Genomic DNA, 5,523 nt, shown 5'->3' with positions numbered 1-5,523 from the left:
TTTCTGTATTTTGTTTTCGTTTTCTTTTTTTTTTTCTTTTTTTTTTAGTAAAGGTGTCGTGTGCAATTTTAAACCGTGTACTGAACGCGATGTTAAAGATAATGGAAATAATGTAAATTATCGTGTATATATATCCAGAAAAGCTGGAATGTGAAAATAACGCGTTAATTGTGCAATAGTAACATTGAATTATGCAAATCTATGTCCATGCCGACGGTCAATACATTTTGCAAGTACATTATATATATATACAATGTATGTAAAATTGAAAAGAAAGGATTTAGTGTGTACGGCTGCTAAAACATCATATTTTAAACCTCATTAAAATATTTCAGTATTTTTTTTTTACTTTTCAGGATCATTTTTGAGAATGGTGACCTGGCTATACCGTACTGAAGGCAACTTTTGTGTTTCTTCGATATTTATTTATATAATGACGCATATATATTTATATCTTTTAAACTTTGTTTTTTTTTATCCAGTATACATATACGACATTTGCCAAATTACTCGTTCCAAATTAACTGATATTTGCACATAAAATGTGATAAAAGCTCTTTTTTATGAGGTACCGCTGATTTTGTGAACGATGCACCGAGGCAACGCTGGTTACCTCATAAAAGCTGTTTGAATCGCATTCACATTTTATCTGCTTCCTTTCAAAATAATATGACACTAGTAATTCAGTGAGTAAGTTAGGAACACCGAAAATCGAAAGCAACTTTTATTGCACTTATAAACAACCACGGAACACAAAAGTCGCCGCCCGAACGGTAGCCAGATCGTCATTTCTCACAAATAATCTTTAAAAAAAAAGTTTAAATATGCGGTCCGTTCCGATTGGTAAATATGTATAATCATTAATCAGAGACATATACATGTACATATTATGAGATTGTCTCTGGTATAATGCTGGTTAAAATACGATCTCTTAGCAGCCGTATGCGCTAAATTATTTCTTTCAGTTTGATTGTTAAGTCGTTTGTTTCCGTCATAGATATGCACAAATTCGACGTTATTTTTGCACAATGCCTGCTATTTTCACATTCCTGCGTTACTGGATATACTCGATGAAGTTTGGTAAATAAGATCGATATGGTTTTTTTTGTACAATGCAGTATCTTCACGTGTTTCCTTCTTTAAATGAAAATATTATCGCTTTTATATTCACATATAAAATACATTGTACATGCATCTTAATCAATATCTCAAATTTTCATTTTTATGTGTAACTCGAAGTTACATTAACAGGATGGTGTACATTGTTCGTGCGTCCGTCAGCCTGCTAATCGACATTTTAACATCCGTTGGACACCCATTCTCACTTAAGTACGACATTCCATGTCTTCAATGTTCTATGAAAATTTGTGAAGATATATAAGCCCGAACATTCTTGTAAAATGTTTTAACAATTGGTACTACATCAAAGATTTAATTTGAGCGCAAGTTTACTAGCCTATCGGTTTGATTTTGCTAGTGACAATCGCTTTTGCAAGAAAGGGGTACGAAAAACAGCATGTCTTCAACTAAATCGAAATATGTTTCATTGCACGTATCTTCGTTCAGAAAGTCGTGGTTAACAGTAAACAAAGCTTATTTCCGTTATTCTATTGCAGATTTTAACATATAAAACTGTTTTTGATATAACGAAAATAAATCGTTAAAAAAACGTTAATTTGGATTTTACAAGCGTAATTTTTAGAAAACCATTTACGAGGCTCATCAATACCATGCGTTTTGCAATATATTTTCAATTATTTCAATGTTATAATACTTCAGATATGTAGAGCGGATATTTGTCTAGCTTATATTCTGTCATTCAAGTAAACCATTCCACAATTTCTCATAAAATTCCCTTGTCAAACAGAAATTTTCAACATTTACGAGCCTATCATTTACGGGACTCCCTCTCTTCCACATTCCCTTGTGATTTATTCTGCTAGATTTGTTGAATTATTTCAACTTGTTAATGGACGTTGGTATTGTTGGAATAGTATTCTTCCACGAAAACAAAGAAGTATCCATGTTTTTTAAACATACGCATCTGAAATGTGTTTTTCACTTGCAGATAGCTTCTAAAATCATAATTTTGATATTGAAATTGGTATTCAGGCGTTTTGACTATTTTAGAGTTCAATGGATACTTACTTTCATATACGAATACATTCAAACTTATACTTCAATCACAAAAATCAAGAAAACGTGAAAACAGGCGTGTCCCGTATCTGGCTGAACTGTCCCGTAACTGGTTAAATTAATTTTTGAATATGAGAACTAACTAGTATTTGTCTTTAATGAAATACATTCTGAAAATTTTATAACATTTTCATAGATGTTTAGGTTAAATGGACAATGACTTTCCATGCATCTTGATATAAAATAATTTAGTTTATCTAGATACTTAATATCTGTTTAAACAAACATACTGTACATTGTTTTGCAGATCAATTATAAGATAATAGTAATAAGATTGACTTGTCCCGTAAATGACCAGAGCGAAAGAAAATAATAAAACAGTGATTTTCTCAATGAAAGTGATATTTCTATGAGAAAAAATATTTGTTTTGATACGTACTATTGTTTTCGTTTACACTAACTAGTATTTTATGCAAATCTAGCAATTTTGTTGAACTTCTAAGACCATTTATACGACCTTTATACTAATTTTTTTACTATTTTCAGTTCAATATTTAAATATTGTTAACATGGCCCACATTGCCAAAAGAATATCTGCTCAAGTTCATAAATAAATTTTAGTTAATCTTCAATCATTATAAATATATAATTCAAAGTATTTTCATTTTTTTCTGTCAATCCATAGCATCTGGAGACTGGGTCACTTACGGGACAATTGAAAAATCATTTACGAGTCCTTAATAAATTGTCAATATATGAGATGACGTAAATTATTTCACATTTGACAATTGAATAATAAATAAGTAGGTACTTCCAAGAATTCGTCAGTAATTTTCACATTTTCTTACTCGTCCATTGTATGGATCTGTGGATTTTGTAAGGTTATTCATTTTGAAAATGAGATTTAAGCATATGCGATATGAAATGAATTTCCATGAGTTGTTTTAAAAAAATGTATTTTTTGTCAGTTCAATGATTGTTTCTCATTTCCAGATGTTCATATAAAAAGATGATAGAAAGTTTATTTAAAGAGACAAAATAAAATCGCCATACCATATGCACAAATTTAAGGACCAGTGTCTCGAAAATGACGAAATTTATGTTCTGGTTCTATCTAGAAAACCTGTCATTGGGAAAAATCTAGGACATCTGTACTGGTAACATTTTATATTTAAGATGTCGAGATACTTATAATTTTGGAATGCAATAAAATTTTGATACACAAGAAAATTCATTTTTCAGTTCTAGAATTTATGAAATGTCGTACTTAAGTGAGAATGAGTGTGGAATACTAGTATCAACTTTACCATTATCAAGGCTGAAGTATTACTTTCCTAGCAGAAGATGTGTAAGCAGTCCGGTACCTCAGTCCTAGAACTATGACACGGTATTTTAGTGGGTCGCAGGTTTAAAGTGAAACTTTATTAGCCACGATTTAAGTAAACCGATACAAAGCTTTTATAGTAAGACCTCTATTCAGTAAAGATTTTTTAAGGAACATTGAACTTCTTAAGACTGCTTTAACATGTCATCTTATTAAAATTTCTAAACTTCATTACAACAGACTACATCTCGTAACGAATAAAGAATGAATATTGTTATAGAAACGGAAACAACTTATAAGGATTTTTACTTTAGAATTACCCGCACGTGTGCAACTTGATTTATTGATATTGATTTATTACGAAGTGAAAATCCAAACATATTTTTTCGGTGTATTATCACTATAGACAAATGGATTAAATTTTCACCAAATACCAAAATTCAGACTAAAGAAGCAATGATTTATTTACAGTTTGGATGACCTTAATAGACTAATATAAGTCTAAAACATGGAAACCAAAAGCCAAGAGATAATCATTCGATCCTCAGTGCAGCAGCAAGTATCTTTAATTATAATGTTAAATGGTACAAATCAAACGAACGAGGTGTCACTCGATAAATTACAGTTGAAATTTGATTTCAAATATAAGTCATCTGTTTGAAAGGGTGTTGAAATTACGCCGACAATGTCAGAGTCCTGCATGTAGAGACTTTTCAGCTTTTCTGGTGGAGAAAGATCTCATGTGCGTGCTCTTTCGTTGTATTGGTTGATAAGTGCGGGCACTTGAGTAGAACCGGAAACATTTCGTTATTTTTGCTGTAATGTTATTAAATAATATTGTTATTTACATCACGTTGCTACTTAAATGTCTACACTCAGCAACCAGCACATTGCAGGTACAAATAAGGACGGCCATAATATTCCATGGGTGTCGGAGTAAGTTTTGGTTATATTTTTTAATATATATTTAGTTGGGTTTTAGGTTGCAACAACACAGTATAAGTTGTATGGAGACATTCCAGCTTTAGAAGTGGAAGAAGACCTCAGATGCCCACGTGAATTATTTCAAACACGAACAAGCATCTGAGTAGAACCACCGATGTAAAATATCCAAAGTTCCTGGCTCACTTCGAACCTACAACGTGAAGGGGAAAGTGTTTTGAAGTAAACAATATTAAATACTCGGCCACTGAGTCCCCGAAAGTTTTGGCCATTATTTACAGTGAAAGACTGAAAAGGTGTTCAACATGCCACTTTTCAACATTGTATTCTTACTAAAAAATTAAAACAAAACGCATGATGATATGATCTCATAATCATCAGATGAAGCTCTAGGTTATGTCTTTGGTTCCCTTCAAACTAATTTTAGAGTTTTTAAAGTAACTCTCGTTCAATTACTTGTCTTCAACTTCTATGAAACTGTCGGAAATGCTCCCACACACCGGACTTGACCATTTGCCATAGATTTACCACACAAAAGCATACACACATTGCAGTGTAGCACGATATTTACAGGATCTTTGTAAAGTTCATTCCGGTATTGTCTTGCAAAAAAATATACATGTTCACATCATATAAAATATGAACTTTAAGCGTTTGCAACACGTGATTTTCTAATACATATGATTATTATACCCAATCTAACCAATTTATCCTCGTTTTCATTTCTGGAGTCCCAAAAGTGCATATCCAATGCATATCGTACCCAATTAAGCCACCTGTCCATTTTCAGAGTCCAAAATATCTATATCAAATGCAGATCATACTCCATCTAGCCTCGTTTTCATTTCATTTTCAACCATATCAAATCCTTAATGTAGAAATGTCAAAAATGTTGATGTGAAATAAAGAGGTTATTATGCATTTTGAAGAAAGTACTGATTCTATTGGACTTTAACTCAGCTGCAAAACCTACAAGCTAGCGAATCGTCCAATATAGGTTTGACAGCTGTGTTAAAGTCCAATGCAAATCAGTATTATTCTCAACAATGTATAATGACCTCATGATATGTAACTTTATAATGAAATAAATTGTTCATTTTTACAATCACCTTTAATCTAAG

This window comes from Ruditapes philippinarum, unplaced genomic scaffold (genome assembly GCF_026571515.1).
Source record: "Ruditapes philippinarum isolate M1 unplaced genomic scaffold, ASM2657151v2 ctg1989_1_1_1_1, whole genome shotgun sequence".
In the NCBI taxonomy this organism is placed as follows: Eukaryota; Metazoa; Mollusca; class Bivalvia; order Venerida; family Veneridae; genus Ruditapes; species Ruditapes philippinarum.
This window is presented reverse-complemented; position numbering follows the sequence as displayed.